We start from the raw sequence: 27,720 nt of genomic DNA, 5'->3' as shown, positions 1-27,720 counted from the left end.
AGCTCTTTGCCTCCAGACACCACAGAATGAGTTACTGGGTGCCCAGAATGAGTGCATAGTAGCCTGGAAAGGGTTAACATGCAGGTTCTTGATAAGTTCTTGCAGCACAAAAAGCCCAAATGTATATTCACCCTTTTTTCCTGATTATCAGCTACTTGTTGAAAATATAATAAGGGCAAAAGCAGGTGAGGATTGATATTTTTCTATAAATTTGACATAATTTTAGCTACCTGTCCCTCTGTCTACACTTAATTGAAAAAAAGAAAAAGTTATGAATACCTTAAAATTAAAACTGAATTTTTGCAGTATTACTTTGGTTTGTTCCTGGTAGGGTTTTTTTGGCTCTGCTAAACAAAATATTAACCTTATTGTTGGGTTTTAGCTGGTTAAGGATCCGTGTTCAAGACAGGCTGAAAGGCAGCATCCTGACAGAGTTCAGATGCTGGCTTCTTGCATTAAATTGTTTCAGTTTTTAAAAATTTCTCCTCTTGAAGGGTTAAATAGCTCAAATGGTCTATCAAAAGTTTGTTGCTGGATCCTAACAAGAGTAAGGAGATGAAAAAAAAAAGACATCCTGCAGGTAGGGCCTGTTCATTTTGCCTCTGACAGATGTGCAGAGAGGAAAGGGTGGGAAGGGATGGGTAAGACCACCAAGAGCACTTGTCTTCTTGTCACTCTGGAAGAAGGTGATGAAGACACTGGTGGCAGTAAGGCCATCCTGTGATGCAAGGACAGGAGATCGAACACTATAAATCAGATATGGCCAAGATGAGCAGTCTAGAGCAGAAGTGCCAAAGATCTATATAGGCAGAATACGGATGTCTCACAGCATGTAAATCCAGGCTGGGAAGCAGACCATGGAATTTTGAGAGAGGCATCTGTGGGAAACGAAGTGTCTCCAGGTCAAGACTCACAGTGAAAGCCAAACTCAGCACACCCTGCCTCACACAAAGGAGAGGTACCACCAGTCTTCTCATCACCAGGATCAAGCCCGTGGCAGAAGGGGATATGCCTCACTCTTACACGAAAGGCAAGTTGGGTGTTGCTTCTGTCAGAGCCCGAAGAAAAGGAGATTTCGGACTCTGGTGCATTGCGGGATTAGACTTTATTAACCTCATCTTCTTCTCACATGCTGGTGGCCTGAATCAGTCACTAAAGTAATGCCCACATAAGGCTGGTAAGTCTGGCAGGAGAAGCAGGCATGAGATTTTAGCGTTTGGAATATTAGGTGTATAGGGGATGTGGGGGGGGAGCAAGATGATGTAAAGAGACAGTGTGTTTAGAGGAACTTACATGTTCCTCAGTGAATTTCCCTTGACAGTTTGCAGAAATACAGTGAGTCAGCTGTCATCATATAATATATTAGTATAAAACAGTGTAAAAAGGGACAATATGCTTAGGCACTGATTAAAAAGAAAAGGGGAAAGGAAAAAAAAAAAAAAAGCCCACACCAAAAAAACCAACCAACCAATCTCTTTGTTAGTGAAAGGGAATTGTGAGAAAGTTTGGAAGTGTGCCTCCACTGAACTTCAGGAATTAGTTTTGAATTAGTTGGAAGTATTTTCATTCAGGCTGCAAACCAGCCCAAAGACCACCTGCTGTGAAATAAAGGAGCACAGACCAGCGGTTATTATAGCAATAGCCATAAGTTTATTGCTTATTGGTACTAAACTTAAATCTTAGTAATTTTGAATTACTGAGTTAGCTTAGATTTATGGAGATGCAGGATCATTTAGAACCGCAGTCATTCCAGAAGGGTATATTATCTAAACCAATTTTCTTATAGTGATGCAATTGCAATACCATAGTTACGGTTGTATCAGCTTTTCCATTATAAACTCCTATTTTCAGGGTTTTGTAATTTGACCATAAAAATTCACTCCTTGTTGAAACTTGGCACACAGGGTCTGAGATGAACAACTTTTTTTTTTCCCAAAAAAAATTTAAAGAAAACAAAATCTGATCTGTTCAGCCTTTTCTAATGTTCCAGCTCTGCAGACAACAGCAAGAACAGAGCAGAAGATGGCTGTTTGACATCCTTCACTGTCCATTTACCATAACTTAGATGAGAACTTTCTGGGTAAGTAGAAGATGTCAAATCACTCCTGTGTTGTGATAGGGAGGAAAACAAATCGTATGCATCGTCGAAAACACTTGGGGAAAAATTTGCACTTCTGTGTAGCTTTTCTAATGTGGATGGATGAGATTGCAAGTGTTCATGAAGCAGTTAAGAACAGCTTTTTAAGAATCTCTAGAAGCAGAAAGAGGGCTCACGTTTTGGAAAGTTATGTGGTTCATATGATGGCACAGGCCTTATGAAAACACCTTCTCTGAATTATTTTTTTTCCCTTTTAAAAATTTTGCTCAGAAACATTATCAACCTCCTTCTGCTAAAGAATTACCATGGATGTAATTAAGCTAAAATATTAATATTTACCTAAATTAATTCAATGTTGTTTCAATTTGTTAATTTAAATTCTGATTGACTTATTAGCATTTCCTCATAAATCAGTTATGCTGATGTATTAGGAAATGTACCTCTCTATCCACTAGAAGGCACACCTTACATTCAGATTAATATATTTACAAACGATGCAGTCTTATTCAGAACCATGTTGAAAAGCACATTTTTTCCACCTGATCTTAGAATAATGCAGATAAGGACTGACATTTCAGCCAACAGAAAATATACCAGGTTTGGCTTTAGCAGTAAATGAAACTAGCAATGATTATTTTGCCTCTGGCTGCTAATTATTGCCGTATAGTACTTCAGAAATACTTAAAGCCACACAGTGTGTAAACCTACAGCAAAGTTTGCAAAGTCACAGTTGGATGAAGTACCTACAAAGCAATTGCTCTGGCAAAGCCTTATTTTAATCTCATGGTGCATTTAGCTGAAACTGAGATCCTGTAAAATCACCCCTTTTTAAGCCATTCTTTGAACGGTGAGAAGGACCTGTATTTTTGTTTATTCCTCCTGTGGTTAATAAGCCATTGAATTGGAAGGTTTGGGTTAACCTCAGAAAGGATGTCAGATACTACTGCTGATTGAGGGGTTGATCCGATGCTCAAGGAAGCCAATGACAAAATGCTTATTGGTTGCAAAGAATTGAGTTTAAAGTAAAACCAATAATAATAATAATAATAACAACAACAACACAGTGTATTATATTCCTAAAAATCTGAATTTTGAAAGTGGAAATGATGTGATTCTACATTAGACATAAATTGCACACATGTTTAAAACATGCATACGGTGATGTTTCTGATGGGGAATAGGAATGAGTGCCAGCCATAAGATTTAAGTTACAAATCCCTGCCTGATTTACACAAATCAGTATTCATGAATGTCAAAAGTAGTGAAAATTCTTTTTCTATTATTGAAATGAAGTAATCTTTTTTTAAAGCCTCTAAAACTGCCTCTTATTTATTCCTGTACTCATGAAGAAAGTTGGTAAAATGTTGAAACTGCGTAAAAAGCTAGGGATAATGTCAGGATTTCTTTCTGCTGTCATTTGGATATTTAGCCTCAAACATTTAAAATTATATGGTAGACACGCAATTTACAGTGCTTACCGTTTACTGTATACTGCCAGCACACCTCAAAACCAAGCTAAGATTTAAACCAAAACGGAAGTGTTGCAAGAAAAAAAAAAAAAAAAGCGTTGCCTTGCATGCAGTCCTGCGAGTGGTGGTAAGTTGTGTGATGTTTTGAAAGTGCTAGTATACAATGCCTCCACTTACTGACACGTGAGTTGTGACAGTTAAAGGAGTGTGCATCTTCAATATGGCTACTCAAAAGAAAATTTTCAGTAGACTTAGACATGTGACCTCAGTCAAACAAATTTGGTAATCTTGGGCTAACACTAAACAGTTGAAATATCATGTTGTTATCATTATGAGGCTGTATTATTGGCTTTATCATAATGAAACACTCCTCTGACTGCATTTATATTGGTGTCCTTAAGATTGGGCAACTATCTTGCCATGATAATCTTTTGCTTCTAATAGAAAAGATCAACACTGGGTAAGACCAAGGAACTATATAGCCTTAGTATTTTACATATACAAAATCAAGGATGGAATAATTGCAAGTTGGAGGGCACCGTTCAGATGTGGAGAATGAATGTTACATCCCAGGCAGTTCTGTAGGGGAAAAAAATAAAGTAGAAATTCAAAGCAGTCGGTCTTTTTAAATTCCCCAACACCTTGACAAAGCAATTCAGAATTACCTGTCTCCCTTATTCTGGGTATATTTTGACAATGACATGAATGGAGCTTCAGCAGTGGACTTTGCTTCTGCTCTGCTCTGGAACACTTCAGTGGAAATCCAGAGGCAATTGTCCTCAGCAAATCAAATTGGCCTGTGCTATCCTAAGTCCATATAAAATGTATTCAAAATTTAAGACTTCATGGGGTTTCTTTAAGCTCTCTTTGATGGCACTGAGACAGAGGTGAATGACTCAAAATCAGAACTGACAGAAAAGAGCCTCTAAACAATGATAATTTAAAACTTTCACACTTTTTTTTTTTTTTTTTTTCAATTCTGGTACAAGACGAGAGTCAAATAGCAAACAACTTCACTAGACAAAATGAAACCAAATAGACACTGCTTTGGATCAGGTCCAAACCAATGTTTGTTTTGATAATTTTAAAACATTTTGTTTAAGAATCAGGTGTATTTCTACATATTCTTAAGTGGCAAATTAACTCACAGTTTGGAATGCTCTTGGGTAGAAAAATCCTTGCAAATGATGTTTTCTTACACACTGAAGGATTTGTTTCTGAAAAATGGGCATATTCTAATATTCTGCTGAGGGGAGTGGGGAAAAAAGCTTCAGCTGTAAAATTCCTGAACAATATCGCTTAAAATGTATAGCTGTTAGGAAAGGTGGGGGAAAAGATGTGGATCCCAGGGGATACCTTTCATGTTGCTTGTACCTAGCTTTGGTTTTGCCACTGTCAGTGAGAGGACACTGTTTTTCCAGGAGTTAATCTAGCTCTCGTTTTCAGGTATTCCATCTTTATTTCTGAAACCGCCTCCTGCCCACCTCCCACATGGAAGATATATTCACACAAGCTTCTTGTGTCGTCAGCAAAACAGGGAGCTGAATTCTTATGGCATCTCACCTTATAGATTCAACATCTTTTATTCTTGCTTTCCACATTGACAAGAGCAATGCTTTATATTTCATTTTCTTTCCTTTTAGTGTTTGTATGCTCAAAGTCATTAATCTGGATAAAATCTGGGTTAAAAAAAAAGGTATGAATGTATTGTCAAAGACAACCAAGTTTATCAAAGTCAATCATTTATCAATTAGAGAGCTGATAAACCTCTAGTGTTTATTTCATGACAAGCAAAAGATTGCATTGATTAGGTAGAGAAAGAAGGCATCCTCATAAGCAGATGCATGGATTTACATTAAGGGATGAATCTATACTAGCAAATAAAATGGGCCATAGACGTTTCACTGGAGGGAGATGGCATTATGGACTGCTAGCAGGCCCCAGCCAAAGCTGTGTTGAGGAACCTGCTAAAAAAATGGTGGGAAGGCTTAGGGGGACAGCTCAGGTGCCTTGGAGATGGCTGTTCATTTGTATAGATGCAGTCCAGGAAACTGGGTTCTGTTCTTTTCTCAGTTTTTCGTATTTTAGAAAAAAATAAAATCTTAGTAAACACACTTCGCCTGCTTATGCTTGTTTCCCCATTTGTTAATGGGCATAAAAATACTGACCTCCTTTGCAAAGATCCTTGCAATCTGCTGATGAAAAATGATACGTCAGCAAAGTTTTTTTCATCAGCGTTATGCACACAAAAATTTTGAAGGACAATGAAATTAAATCACGTAATCTTTGCTAGGAAGTGAAATGAACATGAATGACTTTGGCACCAGGCACTACAAGTGGAAGTATTGGTGTGATCAGGGCCAATAAATTTGGAACAACTCTGGTTGTTCCAGCCAAAAATGTGGCTTGCTGGCAAGTAAAGAACTAGCCAGACCTTTGCCAGGTATGCATGCACAGCTGTATAGATTATGTGCCATTGCTGTTCCATCTGTAAAACAGGCCCACAGATCCAATACTTCATGACTGGACTGAGGTTGAAAGGGAATTCATTAGGAAGAAAAAATAAATAACTAAAGGAATGACCTGTATCTTGGAACAAGAACTTTTTTTTGTCAGATTATCTTCATTCCTTTTCCTTTTCCTTTGTATTTATACAAATCCACTAAAGTAAAAACTACTAGCATTAGTTTACTTATTACTATAGGGATGAGAAACCCTTGTTCTGATCCAGAACTCTACTGAGACATGGAGAGAAAATGCCCCAAAGACAGAATCATCTAGACTGTGTTCAATCATCTAAGGAGCTGAGACAAAGCACTCTGAGTGAGCGATATACCCAGGGAGCGATATATGCCTTAGATAACTATTTTAGGAAAGCATCAAATATTTCTGCAGAAATATTCTCTTTCTCTCTATTCCTGCTAATATTCTCTTTCTCTCTATTCCTGCTAACTAGAGAAGGTGTCTAAATGACCATGGACACAAAGACAGAATCTTCTGGCATCTACCCCTTCATCCACTGAGACCTAGGATCTGAAGATAAAAATCCTCTAAAAATCATGCTGAAAGAAAGTTTAGAGGGATTGGAGGAAACTGTAAAAACACAACTACACAAAATAAGGGGGAAGTAATATGGTTTAAAGAAAAGCAGTTTGGATTTTCTTGGTCAGCTTTGCAGAAAACGAAATGTGAAGAAGAAAGATGACTCTCTGAAGCTGGTTCTGACATATGACTAGAGAGGATTGTATCAGGAGCCAAATCCATTTAGTGGATGGTTTAGGAGGCAGTTCTGAAAGGTCCAGTATAAAGCAGTAGAAAATGAATTTCTTTATTTGTGAAATCAAGTGTGATATAACTTTACACCGAGTGGTCAGATGTATCAATAATCTGTACCAGCTTCTTTGTTTATTATTCTTTGAATAAACATCTGAATTGGGAACGTTAAATACCCTAGAATTCTAGATTAGAGAGAGACCAAACCTTCCTCATAGATGTAATTTGGCAGAGTAGGTTTAGGATTTTTCCAGGAGACGCATGTCAGCCTTCAAAGAAGCCTAAATTCTGATTTCTAGTTTTCTCCTTTGCTTACCTGCTACATTCAGAAAGTAGTGGAACTGGTCCTGTATGGAAACAGAAGGCATTTGAATTAAGAGGGAACACAGCCTTTAAAATACAGTATAAGAAAAAGGTATCTCAGCTATCCCAGCCTCTAAAAATATGGTTCAACTCCTGTGATCTTGTGTTCAAATGCCATGATGTGCTGCCCAACCCACTTTCTTAAGTAATCCTCTCCTTTTCTATGCTGGTTCTATCTCAAAGACAGATCTTTTCTCTTTACTTCTTTCAGAAATATTAAAATTTATAGAGTGTTGTTTTGAATAAATGCTGAGGTCAGATACCATCCTTAGTGGCTGTAAAGACAGAACAGTACTGGTTGTCTTGAATTGTTATTACGAGATACCCTTACTTTGTTTAAATCTTTGTCTACATTGTGTAACTAAATAGGCCAAAAGGCAAAAGTAATGAACACAAAACAAACCAAAAGTGGAGTTAATGTTGCTCTCTTCTTGGAGTTAATAAATAAAATCAGCTTGTCTTCTAGGGCAAACTGGATTTTCTTGTTCAGCCCAGTCCGTTTCACCAGTTTACTTTTGCTCTCTTTCCATAACGATAAATTAAATTTACTTTCAAAGATCTTTCAGTCTTATGACTTTGTTGTTAATTTCCTCCTAATTCAGTGTCTTTCTGTCCAGTCTACTGATTCTGCCGAAGCATTTCTTTACTAGAACCAGTACATATGTCCCTGCTTGTTTCATTTCCTTTGCTGAAATCAATATCCAACCAAATGCACTGCAGCCCCTCGGTCTGAGATTCACTTCACTCTGATTTTCTGGGTTTTTTTCCACCAAATTTAGATTCAGAATTCCCTGCCCAGTAGGAGAGGGAGGAAAGATGCGTGCTGGTCATTTGCATATTTTAACAGACGGAGCTGCTTTTGCTGTGCAGCTGTCGATGCAGAAGAAATATTCTTTGGGGTAAAGCACTAGCCTAGTCAAAAAAGTCTGTGAAGAATTCCATCTCTTCCACTCCTGCTTTTCCACCAATGGGCACAGAAGATCTTGTCATGGTATAAGATTATCTGCCCTCCTGTAGTCAGGACAGATATCCCTGGTGGCTTCTGGAAAGCTCAGCTGCCCCAGACACTAAAATCCTTTCTATTTTAATACTCCAAGAACAGATGAGTATGCTTTGCAACTGCTTGGATTTTGTTAATCAAACAGATTGGATTAAATTTTGCACTAGACCCACAAAGCAGAAAGTTTCTAGCTCAATGGTCAGTGAGGGCATCTGCTGCAGCAAAATTCAGTGTATTCTTTCTGGGAGAAATCAAGGCTTAGGATCACACTAAATTCTGCTTCTTTGCAAAACCAGGCATTTGTGATCTTTAAACAATAAAAGAGTGATAAAGAAATGAACAGAAATGATGAATTTGTTGCTGAAAATGGTAGAATGGTAGGATTAACCTATGTATTTTTAATTGACTACAGATCAGATGTACAGGAATGTATTACCTAATTCAAAGCACTTAATACTGGAGGCCTAAAAGTTAGGCTGAATATATAGCCTGTTTCCTCATTCAACAGGGGGAAAAAACCCATCTTGAAAGAGTTATTCATCATACCATAATATCTTCTCTTTAAAGTAGAATGTTGCCCTGGAGCTGCCCTATTTTATTAAATGTGAGGAAATATCAATGATTAGCTTAAACTCAGCACACAATTTTTAGAAGGCTAAACATGGATGTGAACGTTTAAGCCTGGCTGGATTTACTGAGTTGCAGTGACAATGATTCTTCCAGTCTTTTGGTAATGGTGCTTAAATATGTCTGGTTTTCAGAAAGCTTCCTTGTCTTTAAGTTTTCCAGGTTTCAGCTTCTGAACACAGGGATTTGATATGCCTTTGTCTATTCCATCAAACTGTGTCCAGAATTGCTATCAGGGTGGAGGTAGTCCCTGCATCAAAGGCAGTAGCACCAAAAGTTTGATAGAAAAAAATGGGAACACTGAAGGAAAGTAGCAATATTTTATATACGAGGACTGCAGGGAGATGTCAAGATGTCATCCACTCCCTCTCTCTACATCCAGTCCTTCCCTCTGACCACTGATGCCATCCGTGTGACCCAGAGCATAGTTATCAATCCTGGAAGTTTTAATTTAATTCATTTCGGTCCCCCTAATAAATTTTCAGAGTTATATTTTCCACCATGCTTATTGTTAGAGCATAACCCAGTTTACTTTATATGCTTCACTCCTCAATACAAAATGTCATGTCTTCTTTTTTTTTTTCCCCATTTATTTTGTGTTTGTGAATTGTGTCCAACAATACTGCCCACATATTTTAAAAGTGGCAACATAAGGAGTTATTTGCAAGAAGTCTTGAAGCACCATCAAGGACACCTGCTTGCATGATTGTATTAAATTGAGATCAGCCAACATTACAGTGTATTTCAGCACTGGAATCAGCCAAAAATATGTCCCTAGCAGTGCTATTTTCATTATTCAGACCTTCACCCAAAATCTGTGTAACTGCCTCTTAAATTAATTTTCACACTTGCCTGTCTCTATAACTAGCTTCAGCAGCGTGCTGTATATCTTAACTACAAGGAAATATTGCAGGTAGAAGAGTTCTCCCTGAAATCACTAGCATCCTCCTTAAATTCAGTTCACGGTCTCTCAGTCCCACGCATGCAGTGGGGGGCACCTGTCATCTTTTTCATCATGGCAAGCTATGCCCTAGATTCTGCACCCCCTCCCCTTCCCACTGCACAGGTACATGTGAGTGCATGTTCTTTTCTAACTGAATTTTTTATTTGATAAATAAATAAAACTTTCCTGAAGTTGCTAAGGTCTCAAACGTGCAGGAACTTGTAATATGAAAAAAAAAAAACAAAAAAAAAGAAAAAGAAAAGAAAAAAAAAAAAGAAAAAGAAAGAGTTCAAAGACAACCAGGCAAGGTAGAAAGGAAAAGATCAGTTTGCTGGGACATAACAGGAAAATGTAGTTGTTCTAGACTAACCAGTGGAAGGGATGGGAAATTTTAACAAAACCCAAATCATATTGGTCTTATGCATTTGGGCCAAAGTCATGTGGGCTTGCTGCAGAACCTAGAATGAGCACTGAAATACTTAGGGAGTGCAGCAAATTTTCACCGGTAGCTAAATACAGATTTTCCAGGAAGGCAAAAATTAATGATACCATAATGAAAGTATCACTTCCCCCCTGAGAAAGATGCAGTTGTACTGGACTTTTCTTCCTCTGAGGTGATGTGTAGACTAGGCTTTGCTAACGTCAGGCATAATGTATAGAGCAACATTAGCTTTTTGTAAAATCAGGCTAAATCTCAGAGTTTTCTGAAGTGCTTTGCCTGTCTTTTGCCTAGTTCCATATGTTGAAGCGATTGCATAACCTCTTTATTACATTGGAAATCATATTAAAACTGTTGGGACTTGATCTCAAACATAATACTAATCTGTTTATGTCTACAGCTCCCGTGTTTCTATCACAGCAACCATTTAGGTATCTTAGAGGTAGAGAAAAAATGCGTTTAGATTATTTTCACTGAGTAATTTTCACCATTAATCTTCAGGCTCCACCTAAAGGAGAGGCAACAAACAAAAGGGATGATCCCTACCCTGCCTTGAGCGGTCTTTCCACTCCAGCTTTCTATCTGCAGCATGGACCTTAGCTTTCTTCACAAAACATTTGTTCATTGAAGGCCAAATATTCCACCCCAAACCTTTTGATTTTCGTGAGGGAGCAGCAGGTTCCCATTCAGGTAACCTGGGATCCACAGCAATGTTTTTTTGAAATATCAGAATGTCCCCATCATGAAAGTTTCCAGTTCTGTCCAAGAACAGCACTGCTGTTGAAATACTTTTTGTTCTGTCTCTAGACTGTCATGTTTGTTGATATGTTTTTGATTGTGGGCCAAAAGTAAGCAGTTGAAATGTGTGAAATGTCTCAAAGTCATGTTGGTAGGCAACCAGTGTCAAGGAGCTTCTTGAGGTTTGTTTTGGGCCCCTAGAGAATTCCAGTAATAGAATATTACCTGAATTGATTTGCAAGTGTTTTTTCTTTCTGTAAATAACTTAAATTAAAAAAAAGTTTTCTCTGAATTAAATTATAAGTTGTTTTCTTGAACAGGAACCCTCTCCAAGATGGACAAGACTTCCATCTTGCCAATCTTTAATCACAGCTATGCTTGATTATTCAGATATGCTTCTGAAAGCTATGCTTGGACAGAAATCTTTTAGTGGTGTTTCTCATATTTTCCTTAGGATGTCAAATGCAGGCAGCTTGGTGAACTCCTGCAACGTGGTACAGAAGGATGGTTTAAAGTTCATGATTCACAATGGCCCGGTTCAGGAGACGTGCCTTCTTTTACTAATCCGTTTGTAACTCTAGGTACTACATGTCACCTTATGGGTTTCTTCTCATGCTGATTTCTCGATTAAAACAGTAGGGTCCTTGGGATATGAACTTTTTGGATAATGATGAGTACAGTGGGGCTTGAGTTCATGTCCACCAGATGTTTTCATTGCATGAATAATAAGTAATATCAGGCTAATGATGTACAAGGCTTACCCTGGACTGCTGCAAAAGGGGAGTTTTACCTGCTGGAAAAAGCCCTTGGTGAAGTCAAAGGAACCTCTGCAACCCGAAGCTGCTACCACACTTCTAGCTCACACTAAATTATCTTTTCCACCTTTCATGTGACAATTTCCCAGATGAGATTTTAAAGGCCATTGCCTTTGCCAGATATTTAATTTTTTTGAATTATTCTTTTGCAACCATCTTAATTCTACTCAACTCATGAGGGAACAGAAAACAAGAAAAAAATAAAAAGAGAGCAAGAGCGAGACAGAGAAGTTAAAAAAAAGGCAAACAAACCCATCAAAATGATAATTGCTAAGTTATCATTTGCTTGCTCTTTTCCAGTCTAGCTGCTGCAGCAGCTCCTCTCTCGTCTTCCACTCTGCCTTAGCTCCCAAATGGTATCAATTATCCACAAATCTCATAGGGCCTGCACCATCTGAATAACAATTCATTAACCTTCACTTTCCTCCTGCTGATTAACTCGCCCCCACCACCTCCCTGATGTAGGAGACAGCATGTCGGAAATCCAGCCAAACTTTTTAATTATGCAAATAATACAACACCCAGAGATAATTATTTAGCCCAGGACTCAGACTGCATGGTCTATGCTCTGCTCTGCTCTCATAGGTTTTTCAGCTCCATTCTCTTCTTTACATCATCATAGTTATGTCAAGGAGAACGAAGGATTTTCGGGTTCGTTCTGTGCCGATGATTCATCAGACAAGCCATGCACAGGCACGCCGTGGCGTGGGGCAGGACACGTTGCTGCAAGGCTGCCCAGGGAATGCAAAGAACCAGTTTAACTTTCCCATATCTATCTTTCAGTCAGCAGACTTCCAAGCAGCCTCTAGATAAACCCTGTGTGGGTTTACCAATCTTTCATTGCAGGGCTGAGTTTTGTATCTTACATCTGGTAGGACCCCATCTGCATAGCTTGAGGTTTTTTCTCAATGCTGGTGCCTGGTATGGAACTGCTGAGCACTGCCTACTTTTTTTCAGTCAAAACCCTTTCCAGTCAAACTTAATATTTCATAAATGAATAATTGGAAATCAAGTTGAAACCTTCCAAACTTTTCTTTTTGACAGAGATAACTTAAAAAAAAAAACAAACAAATTCATGACCAGAATTTTGTTTTATACAGATACACATAACTTTCACTCAGAGCTAACTCGGGAATGGCAGGATGGATTAGTTTCAAACTCTCTAGCATGCTTTTTGACAGACACATATGGGATTGTTTCCATTATGCAAAGGGTAAGATTCTGGGCACATGAGATTTTGAACGTGGGTCTGCAATCAATTTGCCTTAATTTGCCTTAATTTGCCTTATGTGCCATACACATAAATACGTCTATGCTACAATGCAAGTGATCTACGTACTTACCTTTGTGGCTCTGGCTGGTCTATTGACTTTCTTTACCTGTAAAATAAAGGTGACATTGGTTTATGAAGAATTTTCAAATCTCTGAACTGAAGCTTTCTTAGAATTACAAATCACATCGACAATATCAAATTTTACCATCTGCTACATTCATCTGACATCATTCTTGTACATTGGAAAAAGATAATTGATTCTGCTTGATAACCAACTTCAAATATAGTAGCATAAGCAACCCTTTGTGAGATTAAATGGTGCAAAATTCAGGAAAGATAGGATTCCTCTGGCAGTACTTTATATGTCCTAATTTAACAGTGTTTAAATTTCATTCTTGGAAGCAGATCATGGTTATGTATTCAATATCTCAAATTTCTGCTAGAAATTTTGTAAAATTTGAAAATTTCAAACACATCTGAACTGATTTCACTGTTCAGGATGTAAAAGAGAGCAAACCTACATCGTTATGATGTTTTGGTGGTAAACCTCACTTAGTATCACTTCAAAACAAGAAAAAACAATACCAGGCCATTCCATTATCTTGCAATTCTCAATTTCCTAGATATTTCAGAGTAGCTGAATATAATTATATCAGTTTGGTAAGTGGGAAAGTAAGGATATAGGCAAGATAAGGCCCTGTTCTTAAGCCTTTTTTTAAGCTTAAGTAGGAATTGCTAAATCAGTAAATGAATTATGGAGAATGTTTTCTCAGCTGCTTCCCAATGGAAGAGGACTCCACTTTTTTTTGGCACCTTGGCTGTTCTCCAGGAGCATGAACTTTTCTTTCGGTGAGCATAAACTACTCAATTCATGATTCTGGAAAGTTCAGCACCTAAAATCCCAGCATTTCACAGCAGACATACCCTGTGCCCTCTCTTGCCAGTTAGGCTCAATCTTCTAGGAAGCTGAAATAGGTCTGGATGACACAACATATATAAATGTTCACATAATTAAGGACTGTGACCACGGATTCCTCTTCCTCTCTCTCACATTTCTTACTCTCATAGACAGTCCCTTGCTCAGGCTGTTGACTTCTACAGGTCTCATCTTGAGGTACCTAGTTGTTCTCTTACCTTTTATAGGAAACCAAACTGAGGGTACCCACCCAGCAACAGGAGTAAGATGTAGCTACAAAGTCCAAACTGAAAGTAAAAACCAAATGTCGTAAACTGTTTAAGAACCTAGTGCTTAGAAAAATATCCTGTTTCACAGAGATGCTGAGCACCTTTAACCATTATTGTTTACAATGGAAGAGTCAAATGGTCTTCTCTTCCAGAAACAGGTCACATACTTAATTGCTTATGGATGATGCTTCATAACTAACTTTAGGGACCCAAGTTTTAATGGTTTGCCCTATGGAACTGGAAAAAATCACACTGAACAGCAAAGTCAGTACTGAAGTGAGGATAAAGGCAGTCTTAGCTCTCCAGCCCACGTTCAGTGTTTTGGATTATATTGCTTGTTTTTATCAATGTTACATATGAGTCACTCTGCCTGCCTAGGGGTTGATTCTGTCCTTTTCAGTGGCCAAAAAATGACAGACACTTAGAATATACAGAAATCGGCTTGAGAAGTTAAGTGAAGAATAATATTTGATCCGAATGAAACATTTGGGACAGAGAATCAGGCCTATGCAAGATTAGTAATGGAATGGATTCACTTTCCCAAAGGTTAGAGAAGTACCCACTAAATACCTTCTGTGAAGACAGTAAGTGGGAGAAGGTATAAACATCTAGCTTCAAAAGGTATCCAGGACATCAGTCTTTCTAAATCTTCAGCCATTGTGAACAGCCAAGTTTTGATTTTTTTCACTGACTTACAGACATCCTTACAGACGTTGATTGCATAATGCCACCAAGGGACGTGGGTTTGGTATCAGTAGGGATTCACAGGCAAAACTTTTCCTAATGGAGTTCTGAGATTGCATCTTGCACCATTCTGAAGGTCTCTACACCTCTGGTTGCACTTTTGTCCTTCAAGTTTTCGTACTTAGGCATAAAAGTATGCAGAAGTCTTCTATGCTAATACTTCATTTTCTACACCCAATGAGATATTGATGATTAGTCTAGGTCTTCTTGGGTGCAACCATGTCAAATAAATTTAAATGGCCCATGATATTCCCATGCCATTTTTGGGAAGAGATGCGACATTGATTATGTGGCTTGCCTTTTCATTTGTGCAAACCAATACTCATCCTAGCAGTTTTCAGATTTAGAGCTGGAATAAGGTTTCCAGGTAAGACTCACTGACCCCGTTTCTCTCTCCAGCTGGACTGACCTTCAACACCAAAGTTGGAGAAGGACTCAGTTAATGTATGTCTACAAACTTGTAACTTGATTTTTATATAAGTGCTAAGCTAACTCTGTTTAATTGATTTTCCACATTGTACACTGAGAAATAGGATTTTTATGGCTCTTGAATAATTCAGAACTTTGATTCCTAAGGCAAAAAAAATGGGCAAGGAATAAAAGCATAATTATCATTGTAGCAGAGGTCAAAAGGACAAGCTGGCCATAAGTTCATAATGTGCTTGTGCTCTTGGACTCATTGTGGACTGTGGAATATTACCTTGTTGAAATCTTATTACTTAAAGAAAAGAAAAAAAAAAAAAAAAGGCACACAGGCAGTTAGCTGCAAAAGAAATGGAGGAAGTGTTAATTTTTAAGCAAGTTTGACAAAGATTGAGTTTCATATGACAAATACTGTCAGCAAGACAGGATTCTGTCAGTGGAAGAAGTTTAAACATTAACAATTTCTGTCAGGCTGTTGACACAACCACGGCAGACATTTCCCAAGATGCTGAGATGACTGCTGGCATTTGTCAACAATCCTGTCACAGTGACAGCAATAAGACCATGTCTGGAAATGTGACAGTTTTGGCTTTGTGTTCCCCTGAGCATTGGCCCAGGTGTTCAGAGAAAGTGTGGGAAAAACCCGTATTTCTGCATTGTCATTCGAACACGGCAAAAACACAGGAGGAAAATGAGCTGTCACTCCAATTCCCATGATGCCTTGCTGCTTAGCATAACTCCACTCCGCGGCCCAGGGTCCACTGGTCCATACTCTGACAGATAATTAAGAAAGCAGCAGCTTTTTCTAGACGGCTCTTCCTCATGATTTGCATTTTAGCCAGAGGCGACCAGTTATAAAAAAAACATGATGGAAAGATGGTAAGAAGCCAATTAGATGGATGGATGGCTGACTGACAGCTCTCTGGTATTATTACTCCAGATTTCATTGTATGTAGCCTGGCAGTTTTCAACAAGAACCAACTTTTACAGGTTTGTAGAGCTGTTAAATGAAGGACTATATATAGAACGCAATAGTTTTGCACAAATCTTTTACGTTTTCCTGAAATAAACATCTATTTATTATTTCATTTCTAGTTTAAGTGCAATAATCTTTCTTAATTAATCACAATTTACCCAACTGCATTCAGAAATTCTGGAAGGGTTTGTATTAGAATAGCTCTGTCAATACAACAATAATTAAAAAGTGAGCTGTAAGTTAAACGGACACTTCACAACACAGCAGAGGTGAAGCCAGTTAGTAATTAATATTTCTAAGGAACAACTCTAATTCTTTATTGTAACCAAATGACACTGATTCATTTGAAAGAATGAAGTATTTCTTTGAAAGAAATAATTACTTGAAAGAATAAAGAGAAATCTGAAATCTATCATTGTGCTGTGAGAGTAAGCTCTCAGTGGATGTTTCCTTTCTTCTGGGGATCTTTTTCTTTTTTTTTTTTTTTTTCCTGTTGTTTTTCCCAGAAAGAAAAAATTGTTTTGCACAGGACCTAACAGTTTTAAGTATGAAATAGCTTGTAAATTGCTACTTTCCAGCTCATCTGTTCAGCTCCAACAGCTGGTAGCCAATCAGAAATATCCTCCCATGCTAGTGCCTTGTGGCTGTATCTCACTATAAAATTCAAACATTAGCAGTGCTTTTGTTTCACTTTTGCTTTGTTTGTGGATTATGTTTTTTTATATGAATACCAAATTTAACAAAAGCGCTGCAGCAATTGCGGTTCCAAAGCTCCAACTGCTATTCGAAGTGTAATAGTCTTCGCCAACATAAAAAGTCCCTCAGCTTTCTTTGGGTTCTGCAAGTTTATCCGATGCTGGTAATTATCTCTTGATGAACGGTTGGTCGTTTTAGCAAAGTTTCCCATACACCAGATCTTTAAGGAACATGACTTTGTGGATGTGAGTCATCCAAATTGTTTGGAGCATGGATAACTGAAAATGTTACTCCTTCCTTTTTCCTGCTGTAATATAACAAAACCAAAGCAAACTCATTGGAATCTCCTTGCTCAAACCTGGCTAGGATGTTTCCCCCCGCTCCCCCCCCCCAAAAAAAAACCAAAACCAAAGCAAATTCTAAACATGTTAAAGACCAAGTTATACTAATTCGTGTTAAACAGCAACCTGTGAGTTTTCCACTGGAACAAAATACACTAGTGTATTAATAGAGTAAGAAAGTTTATTGTATAGTGAATTGCTCAGAGCTTGCAAAACTTTTAGAAGACTAAGAAATCTTCCAGCTTTGCCTTCTGTTTTGCTTCATTCTTCAATACATCCCTATTTTCCATAGTCTAGGAAAAACCTGAATTATGGGCTGCGGGACATATTGTGAACCTCATGAGGAAAAAATTGGATTTTTAACACGATAGCTTGTAGATCTTCCCAAAAGTCAGGTCTCCACTACAAGGTCCTTCATCACTTTTTTATCATCCAGCTACACAGACTCCTCTCCCATGTAATCTACTATTACATCTGCCACAATAGATGGCTCTTAAGACTCTTCATCGCCTTTCCGTTGTATCTCTTTCCTCCTGAAAACTCTTAGTCCCAGACTATTTTTCAGTAGTAATACTCAGCCACCTCCATATTAGTGATAATCCTACTGTACCGGAGATTTAGCCCCAAAGTATCGCTGCTGGCAAGCACTGAAGGCTAAATACAACATGATGCCTAAAAACTGGGGTACTGAATGCACTTTGCCAAGTAAACTCCTTGAAGAAGGAACATGCTGATCTGTGACACGACTTGGAAGACTAGTACAATTCTGGAAAAGCATTAGTATAGGAATTGTGACGTCATGCTCAGAAGTTCTGCGTGGCTGAGGAAAATCTCCTGCTACTTTTTCTGGCTTGAATTTAAAACCTTGGGAGAATCCTCCATGAGAAATATCAGAATGTAGGCTTATATTTATATTCATAAACTTTGACAGGAACTTGCCATCTTCCTTCCAAGTAGTAACAAAAATACAAAGATGCTGTTCATGATCAACTCTAAACTGAAATTACCATCTGCCGTGGGAATGGCCAGAAGTTAGGACAAAGTAATTTTACATAAATTGAAAAGTTTGCTAATCTTGTATATTCCAGATCATTTAAATATACTTTCCCCCCATTAGATTTATGCCCACATTTACTTATTTCAAATTATCTGTGTATTTGCTCTAGTAGCTGTTCACAAAAATTCCTGTTATTTAAGCTCTAGGTCTTCAAAATACTCAAAACAACATGAAAAATAACAAAGCCATCATTTTTTAGGAGGAGAATATTCTAATGGTATGGATATCTAATTAAACCAAAATATATTTTTAGTTGATCCCACAAAGCATTTTATATATATATAATATACACAAATATGCACACACATACATTCAAAGGGAGGTTTCTGCAAATAAACCCCAACATTAAAACTTTCCTCACAGAAAATTGTGTGGATTTCAAGAGACACAAGGTCTGGAAGGAAGATGAGAAGGTGGAAAAGAGGAACAGAGGAAGGTTAATGTAAATTTTTACTATCATGTTTTTCCAATGTTCATTTATTTATTTATTTATTTACCTAAAATCTAAAATGTGGACTAATTTCAAACACTTCTTTATTTGGAAACAATGCCACCAGTGCTTATGGATTTTATTTCAAGGTATCTAACAGTGATGTAACACTGATACAGAAAATCCACCATGAAAATTGAGTTGATTTGACTCACCACTACTAGAAAAGAAATAAATAAATATCCATGGCATATTTTTTAACTTTTCCCTCTGTGAACACCCTAAAAGACTGGACAAAGTAAACATTGCACATCTTGTTTGCTTGAGCTATTGTATTGTTACCGCTGGGTTTCTGAGGATGGAAGGACAGGGAATTAACTGTTAACACAATTATTACATGAAGGACGGAAGAAGGGGTGATAGAGTGTGTTCATGAAGATTTCAGTGATGATCTGTAGTGATGAAATTTGGAATGTGACTGTGATACCTGAAACTACTCCTGTTAGAAAGATTCAGGGACGTTATAATCTAACTTTGCCTACATAAAAATTACACATTTAGTTTAAGTTTGATTCTTCTGATGTCAGGTTGAGAGAACCACTCCAGGGATGATCCATCCTTTCCTAAGACCAAGTGTCTTGACACTTTCATTATTAATCTTTGTAAGCTATAGGAGGGAGCTGAATCTCTAGTTTAAAGCAGTCACTCACTTTTTAGGTGGTTCACATTGGACAAAATGGATCCCACACTCCCTCCACACATGGCTTTGCTGTGGGATTTAGATTTTACTGAGTTCTTTAGCTTGTATCCAAGACTGGAGGCCAGGATATTGCTTGACTCTGACACAGTGGCTTGTGCGGTAAATCATTTTCTTTAAGGAGAATCCAGAATTCCCTTATAGATTTTTTGCCTTACAGTCAATTCTGTCCAGCTCCCTAGATGAGTAATATCATAAGTCTAGCGGTGTTTTAAGCCTACCTTTCTTTGTTCTTTCAGTGTAAGTTGCTAACTGTGACCTGCTGCTTTAGTATTATGTAGTGAAAATTATTCTTCTGGGGCGTTTGATGCCCTCTTTCCCCCACAGCAGCGATGAAAAATTGTATATAAGATAAAGGCAGAAGATCCTGAAGGTAGGAACCACGTCATTATTCACCACTATTTATTATTTCTAGTGCAATAAAATATAACAATAACACAGATTCCAAATATAGCCAAAATACTTTGGGAGAAACATTTTGCCCATGATCTCAAAGCCAACGCAAGTGTAATTTCACATTAGATGTTATGATGGATGTACTGAACATGACAAAACACCAGGCTCTTCAATCCAAACCAAGACGAATGTGACAGATGAAAACAACTCTGAAAGTGGAGCTTAAAAGCAGAGCAATCTTTGTGTAGAAACATTGCAGCAGGTCTTAAGGTTTGACTAAAGACCAAGGAAAAAACCCTTGCATTTCCCTAGTGGCCTGGAGAGCAGGTTCAAAAAGCATAGGGCACAGCAGCGAGAAGTCTGATCACACAGGGGTTTAAAACAGAAACGGAGAATCACAGATATTCCCTAATTGGAAGACTGGAGAGAACAAGGGTGAGCACAGATTTCTAAAATTCAGAAGAAGGAAGAATGAGGAAGATGAGGCATTCACTGAAATGTCAAAATAAAATCAATACAGCATTTTCTGGGAAATCAATGCTGAGAGTGGAAGATATTCAAGATAACAGAGAAACAAATGCTTTCTCTGGAGCGGATGAAAACTCCGACAGTGGCACTGAAAACAGGTGTTGTTTTCATAATTAAAACTCAAGGGAAATCTGCCTAAAGGGAGCTGTAATAATGAAATAGGGGAAAAAATACCCATGGAGAACAACATCTCATTAGGAGAGATAAACTTCACATGCGAACAATGTTGAGTTAAATGATAAATTGTTTTTCTTAATGGTACTCTGGCGTGAGACAGGTTCAGAGGTTCTGCTTATTTCGCTGCAAGCCGGTGATTAATGACTGTGAAGGTTTTCACAGAAGTGTGAAAGACAGGGATGGCAAATGAAGATGCAAGTTGTCTCTCCAAAGGGGCACTTTGTAAAACCAGTGTCTGGGCAGAAATAGTAAAGCCTTTGAGAGGTTAGAAAGCCCTTATAATAACCGGCTGTGGAATGACCCAGTTTAGTTATTTTCTGTTTGGTTTCTAGTTAATACTGTTTTCCCCTTGAAACCGATGCACACTAAAACCTCAAGAATAAGACCCTGAGGCAATTCTGAAATCATCTACAGTGTATTTTCTCAGAGATAAAAAAACATCAGCAACTCCAGTCCCTCTGACTCAGCTTGGTGTTCAGGTACCATGGAGTCAAACGCAGTGCAGACAAGCAGAGCATTGCCAGAAACCCTCCAGGAAATCTGAAATGTCTGGGTGATTCCACGCTTGATTTTTCATAACCTTATCAATAACATTCCTCAAATAGGGATGTTTAAAGACGGAGAGAAACTGCTTATGTCAAGGGGTGGCTTGTAGAGCAGAGGAAAACTAGTTTGCTCTGGATAAAACTCTTCTGCTACGAACAGAGTTTTCAGAGAAGGAGTGTGGTGCAGGGGTTTCTGATAAGGGGTTTCTGGGATAAACGTCTGCGGCAGATCCAATGTTCTCCAGTTTCTATGTGCTTAGCAGGCACAACTGGGATTCAGCAACTGTTACAGTTGACTAACTACCTGCTGCATGTCCAGAAGTACCAAATAGGCCAATAAATCCTCAATTCTGTAAACAAACAAAGCCACTATTCCAGCAAGTTCCTGGGTGGGAAGTAAAGATACACCATAAAGAATGTTGCAGATTGCTCAGCAGTAAAAAACTTGGCCGTTGTCGTGTAGAATGACTTGGAATATTTAGTCAAACATGTCTTTTCAATGACAACATGTTTAAAATGAACAATTGTAAAGCCAAGCTTGCATAAAGGCCCTGTTTGAAGACTAGGTTCAATATCTGCAAGAACAAATTTTATAAGGGATAATATTTAATAACATTCTTATGTCAGTAACATAGGGTTATTAATGAATAGCTGTGATTTCGTCTCCAAGCACATCACTGAAGAGATCAATACTTTATTGAGTTCATATCTCTAGACATTAAAAATGGGTGTTGGGAAACTGAAAAACCTGTGGAAAGCTACTGTCAGCACCGAAAATCTTACACTGGAAAAATTAAGAAGTTCCATCTCTTTTACTACACCTCCAAGACTAAAGAGTGACAACCCTCAATTTATACTTCACATGCACAGGATATGTGGAATCATAGTACTCTTCTGTCTCATAGAGGAAAGCTCATGATATACTGCCTGGAATTAAAAGTCAGGCAGATCAACATTAGGGAAAAACTTTTTTTTTTTTCATTGAGGGTGATGAATCAGAAGAGAAATAACCTGTAAAATTACAAATGATCTTTTATGGGATTTTACCAAAAATTATATTAGTCACAATAACAGTAGGGTATTGCCATACAAATTACATGTACACTTGATATGATTAAGCTGATATAGGTGTCTAGAAGAGATAAGACCTTCCTGTGACCTCAGATCATCTCTGTACCAAAGACCTTTTCTGAAGGTGGCATGTGGGGACAGAGCGTTTCTCTTGTGTATGGTAAAGAGGTAAAGGTAAAGAATCTCAGTACACATTCCTCTGTTCTGCCAGGTTTGAAAAAATTCACTTTATTTTGGGAGGCAGTGTGCAAATGTGAAACATGATTGAGCAATGCCCCATGAATTCAAGGGGGACATACATGTAATCTTTTGCAATTAAAGTTGCACAGGGAGTATGGATAGGTGAAATAGTAATTATCAAATTGGAGCCTTGCCAGAAAAGTGGGACAAACTTGTTGTCTTTGTTTGGTATCTCAAACTTATATCTTTCAAGAAAAAATGGTTAGGATGTCCCTCCAGAGGCCTTACACACCATCCTCATCCAAGGGACTGCTTTGCAATTTTATACATTTAGGACTGCCGCCTTAAACACTACATCTCACAGCCGGAAAAGAAACCTAAATTCAGCTGTTCCCAGCTGCACAGTAGCTATTGCCCAGCCAGAACTGAGAGCCTGTGCCTCCTGCCCAGGCAGCAGGACAAGTTATGTTCCTTACAAAAGGATTTTAGGTGAATAATTTTAGCCAGCTAACCTGAAAAACTAAAAAACCCCAATGTGTCCTACATGATCACGTTTTTTTCAGCCCTGGGGTAAATATCACTATGAACTTGACATTCACTGCTGTAACTTTTTTCCAGATTTCCATTAGGGATAACTGAGTCATTGGGTGGCAACTTTTCTACACAGAGGTCTGGCCTTGACAGGAGGTGGAAGAAGGGGGTTCCATCCTTGCCTGCAGCTGGACAAGCTCTTGGTTTAACCTGCTCTCCGTGTGGAAAGGAACAGAGAACCCAGGTTCTGTCTATCCTAAAGGACCTCTCCAACCCCTAGTTGGCATTTAAAAATGAGCCTCTACCTCTTGTCTTTGGTTTTAAGTGGAAAAGGCCAGCTGAGCTTTCTTGGGCAAGTCAACACTACCAGTCAAGGCACCCTTGCGGGATCACTTTCCTTCCTTCTGGATGCGCCAGTCCCACGGGTCCTGAATGACCTACAGGCATGGCATCATCAGCAGAAGTCTCTGCAGTCAAAATGTTGTGGAGTTTTACACATCCCACACTGTTGGTATTACGGACATCTACATTCTGCCATAAATAAAGTGCCTGTATTTGAGACCCTTTGGCTGCAGCTGTGCTACTCAAGTACAGCCAGGCCCTGACCCGAACACTGCCATGTGGTAAACTGTACTGTCAATTCCTAGAGTGGTTCCTGGGCTCACGGCTCCATTTTGGCCCAGGCCAACCAGGAACAACCACGTAGCCTTGGATCATTTGTACATTAGGATCACGTCTAGCAGGAAATTCCTGTGCAGTCATTTGTTGTGAAGGATAAGAAAGCTGATCTGTGTAGCTGTGAACTCTCTTGCCTTGGATCAGGGAAAAGTCACTGACTTGTTTTATAGTAATAAAATTATAGTAGAGTAATAAATTGTCATTAAATTACATTACTAGCATAATAATAAAAGGTTAAACTTATTTTATTACTATTATAGTCAGACCAAATGTCCCTAGAGTTTCGAAGCCTGTCTGTGGGTAGTGATGGGTAAAAGAGTCAGGGCTGGACCAGGCAGGTATTGCTCCAGTGTACGGTCCAGACCCCACCAACTGATGGCATGGAGCATTCCTGAGCCACTGCCTGTGCTGATGTACTGAAACTCCTTCCTTGCTTCTGGGGTCGGAGCACTGCAGAGTCACTCAGCTTCTGGAAATTTGCCTGTCCATGAAATAACATCACAATGGCCAAATTAACAGCCAAGGACTATGTGATAGCCCAGCAGTACTTAAGCAGTGGACAAAGCAGACAAGGGAGATGTGCAGCAATCCAACAGGAATGAGATGTGAGGAAGAGATGTTTATCTTGCAGGAGCAGCTAATATCCACAATGAGGGTCAGAGCTTGTGTGGTCTATATAAATTTTATATGTATATATATATACATATAATTCCATATATATATATAAATCCACAATAAAATAATAAAAGATTTCTATATAAATATATAGAAAAAAATCATAGTAAACCCCAGATTTTGTCTAAGGAAGCTTAAAACAGGTAACAATAATAAGAGGAAAAATAACACAAGCAAGCAAAACATATTTTTTCCATTTTACAGGAAGGGATCAGAGGCACAGAGTGACTGAATGATTTGCCCCAGCATGAACAGGGAGTGTGTCCTGACCAGGAATTTCTCTCCTCTGCTTCTCCCCTAAGATTATCATTAATCAGATTTGTAAGATTCAGACTGCTTCATATATGGAACACCTACATATAATAATTTCTAAGGAGCCCTGCAAGTAAAGCCTGTCTCTTAATGTCGGATGGGGCAGAGAGGCTGAAGGTCGGTTGGAATTTGGAGGAAGGATTTAAGAAATCATAGGATGAGGAAAGCTACTTGAACTAGACCCCAAATGCATTTTAAAGCTTAGGAGAACAAGATCTATTTGCAAATGCATATTAGCAATGAAATGCAAAGACAGCAAACTGCCTGAATCAGTCATCATATACTAATTTTAACAGACCTGCCAAAACTCCTAATTATGGTCTCCCTTAGGACTCTTGTTTTCTATCTCATTATCCTGATAAAGTGGACACCAATGAGTCTCTTAATGAGGATTAAACTGTAGGCTTTAGTTGAATTTGCATCTCACATTTGCTATTGATGAGACCTTCCTGAAATCGGCTACATCTACTTGCCAGTTTCTAACTCAGAATTCAAAATACCCGACGAAAAATCTTCCACTGCTTTGCCTAGCAATTGTCAAAAAAATAAGAGATAAAATTGTCTGTTTTGATAAATACAGTGTTTTCCCATCCACAGTCCAACAGTGTGTGTCATATTGCTATGTATCTGGCTTAAAAGGGACAGCTGCTCCAGGGATCTGGGAACACTCTTTAGTTTTTAACAGAATGAAAAACTGAAACGGAAGCAGATGTTTGTGACTGTATCATGCGTGAGATAAGGCCTTTGGAGACTTTTTTTTTTTTTTTCCCCGACAGCAAGTGTTTAAAGTCTCATCCTCCTTAAAGAAATTTTGAGTTCATGCCTGACCCAAGAAATATGCTTTGTGTAAATTCACATGACAGAGTTTCTTGCTGATGGTTTTAGTTAATGCTGGGGCTAAGTCAATGGGTTCTTCTGAAACCTGGTTACTGCCTGCTCTTAGCAGAGAGATGATCCACTGGCTGGTAAGAGTTTGTTCTTCTGCACCTCCTCCATCGCTGCTCTGTTCATTGTAAGGTAGCATCACTAAAGCCTGTACCCTACAGAGGCTAGGAGCCTTCTAGGTCCTAGGAGAGAGAAGGGCCACCTGCTAGAAATGAGACCAAAAAAAGTCTTTTCGGCATTCCTAAAATCCACAAGTCCTGAATTAATGTCTCAGTCAATTTATTCAGTGTTCAACAAGCCTTAATTAGAACCCTCTAAATGAAATTTGTATCTGTCTTACAGAGATCTTCTGTGAACCCAAGAAGCTCATTTCTTTCGAATAACTTCTTTGCTCTTCAACATAAACAAGGATCGGCACTGACACTCCCAGCAGCTTCTCCACCACACTTGCTCAGCTCTTATTTCTCATTTCTTACCTTATTCATTGACATCTGACAGTAGATTGGTGAGGCAATTTAACCTTCAGAAGAGATGCCAAATGTTTACCCTTATATATAGTAGGAAATGCACACATACAAGTAGGTATCTTTGCCACTACGCACATTTGGAGGTATTTTTGCATTGATGTTTAAATCAGGAAAGACTCGATATGTTGTTTGAATTTTGATGCCTGGGTTATCCAAACTCTTTTACACCTGTACTAGATTTTGTGTTTACAGAATATCGGTTTGATAGAAACCATGAAAATTTTAGACTTTAGGATATCACAGAAAAACTTGGAAATACCACAAGCACACCTCAGGGTTCAAAATCTGAGAAGAAAAAATCTGCAATATTTACTGTCAATTCTGAGATCTTATTTAGGACACTCTCAGGGTGTATGTGCATGCATGTGGCCTGATGCACAGTTTTTTTTAAAATCTGGGAGATAAAAAGCCATTAATGAAGTAATTTCCATCACTTTTGCATGCCATCATCTACTAAATCTGAGCTGTGAAGCACATCTATGAATGCTCTTGTTCTGGAGATAAGATCACTGTTCTTAGGTTCAGATAGGGAATATGACACAAATTGCAACCACAATAAAAACAATGAGACACGTGAAAGCAAATCACAGATGTCAGGCAAAGTCAAAGGAAATATACAGGAAGGCTACAGTCTTAGAGGCAGTGTTTCCCAACTTTGGCATTGTTGCCCATAATACGATGTCAGACAAAGCTTTTTTTTAAAAAAAAACACACCAAACAACAACATTGCTTCTTGTGCCTTCCCAACAGTAGCCACAAACAAAATTCTGTTCTCTGTCTGCTGTGATGACAAACCAGTATTCAGTTTGCAGCAGAGCTTTCTTTTTAAAAGGTTCCACCATACACATAAGAGCAGCGGGGGCCATAGGTGATGCCCAATTTGAGTTATCTTCCAGGCAGCTCTTAGAGGCATTTTCAAATCCCTGTTCAGCATCTTGGTTTTAGAGTGGGGTTACAGACAGCAGCTGGAGGGAAGAGCGACTTTGGCACAAGCTTCTCCTTCCCATTTCATGGCAAGAAACAAGAGCAGTCACATTCATTCAGCAAATCAGAAACACTTGGGATTTCCTATTTTTTTAATTAAGTAAAAACAGATAGATTGGGAAATGACTGTTCACTGTCTTGGTGCAACAGTGAGGTAGATCAAATGAAACAACAGGTCAGAGATTTAAAACAAACTAGAGAAAATCCCTGATCATAGAACATGCAGTCAGCCCATGGAATTCCCTGTTTCCAGCCGCTGATATCAGATATTGCAAGTGCTAAAACTTTAATGACTTCAAGTGTTGCCTACACAACTTTGCAGAAAAGTTCATTGACTTCAATCCAAAGTGTGATTTCAGGCTCAGGAAATCGCTGAGCTGTAAGGCATTGCAGGATGGAAGAGAATTCAGAAGAACTGGTTTTTTATGCTTTTCCAGGCATTAATTGTTGGCTCCTTCTGGAGACAGGATACTAGTCTGATCCAGTACTGTGCTTTTCTGTTATTAAATATAAAAATGTTTCCTTTGCAACATGCAACATCTTGTCTTCCCAGTCTTAATCTCCAAAAAAAGATAATTTTTTTT

The 27,720-nt window shown here is 38.4% G+C and overlaps 1 long non-coding RNA gene across 1 annotated transcript; it reads left to right on the top strand.

Moving 5' to 3' along the window:
* LOC308064969 lies at nt 1-27,717 on the top strand. Its single transcript, XR_013928613.1, has 2 exons — nt 1-2,080; nt 5,014-27,717. It is a non-coding gene; the product is annotated as an uncharacterized lncRNA (long non-coding RNA).
* The last annotated feature ends 3 nt before the right edge of the window (nt 27,718-27,720 follow it).

The sequence above is a fragment of the Falco punctatus genome, assembly GCF_963210335.1.
Source record: "Falco punctatus genome assembly, chromosome: 5".
Lineage (NCBI taxonomy): Eukaryota > Metazoa > Chordata > Aves > Falconiformes > Falconidae > Falco > Falco punctatus.
Note: the sequence above shows the minus strand (reverse complement) of the source record. Positions and strands in the feature narration are given on the sequence as shown.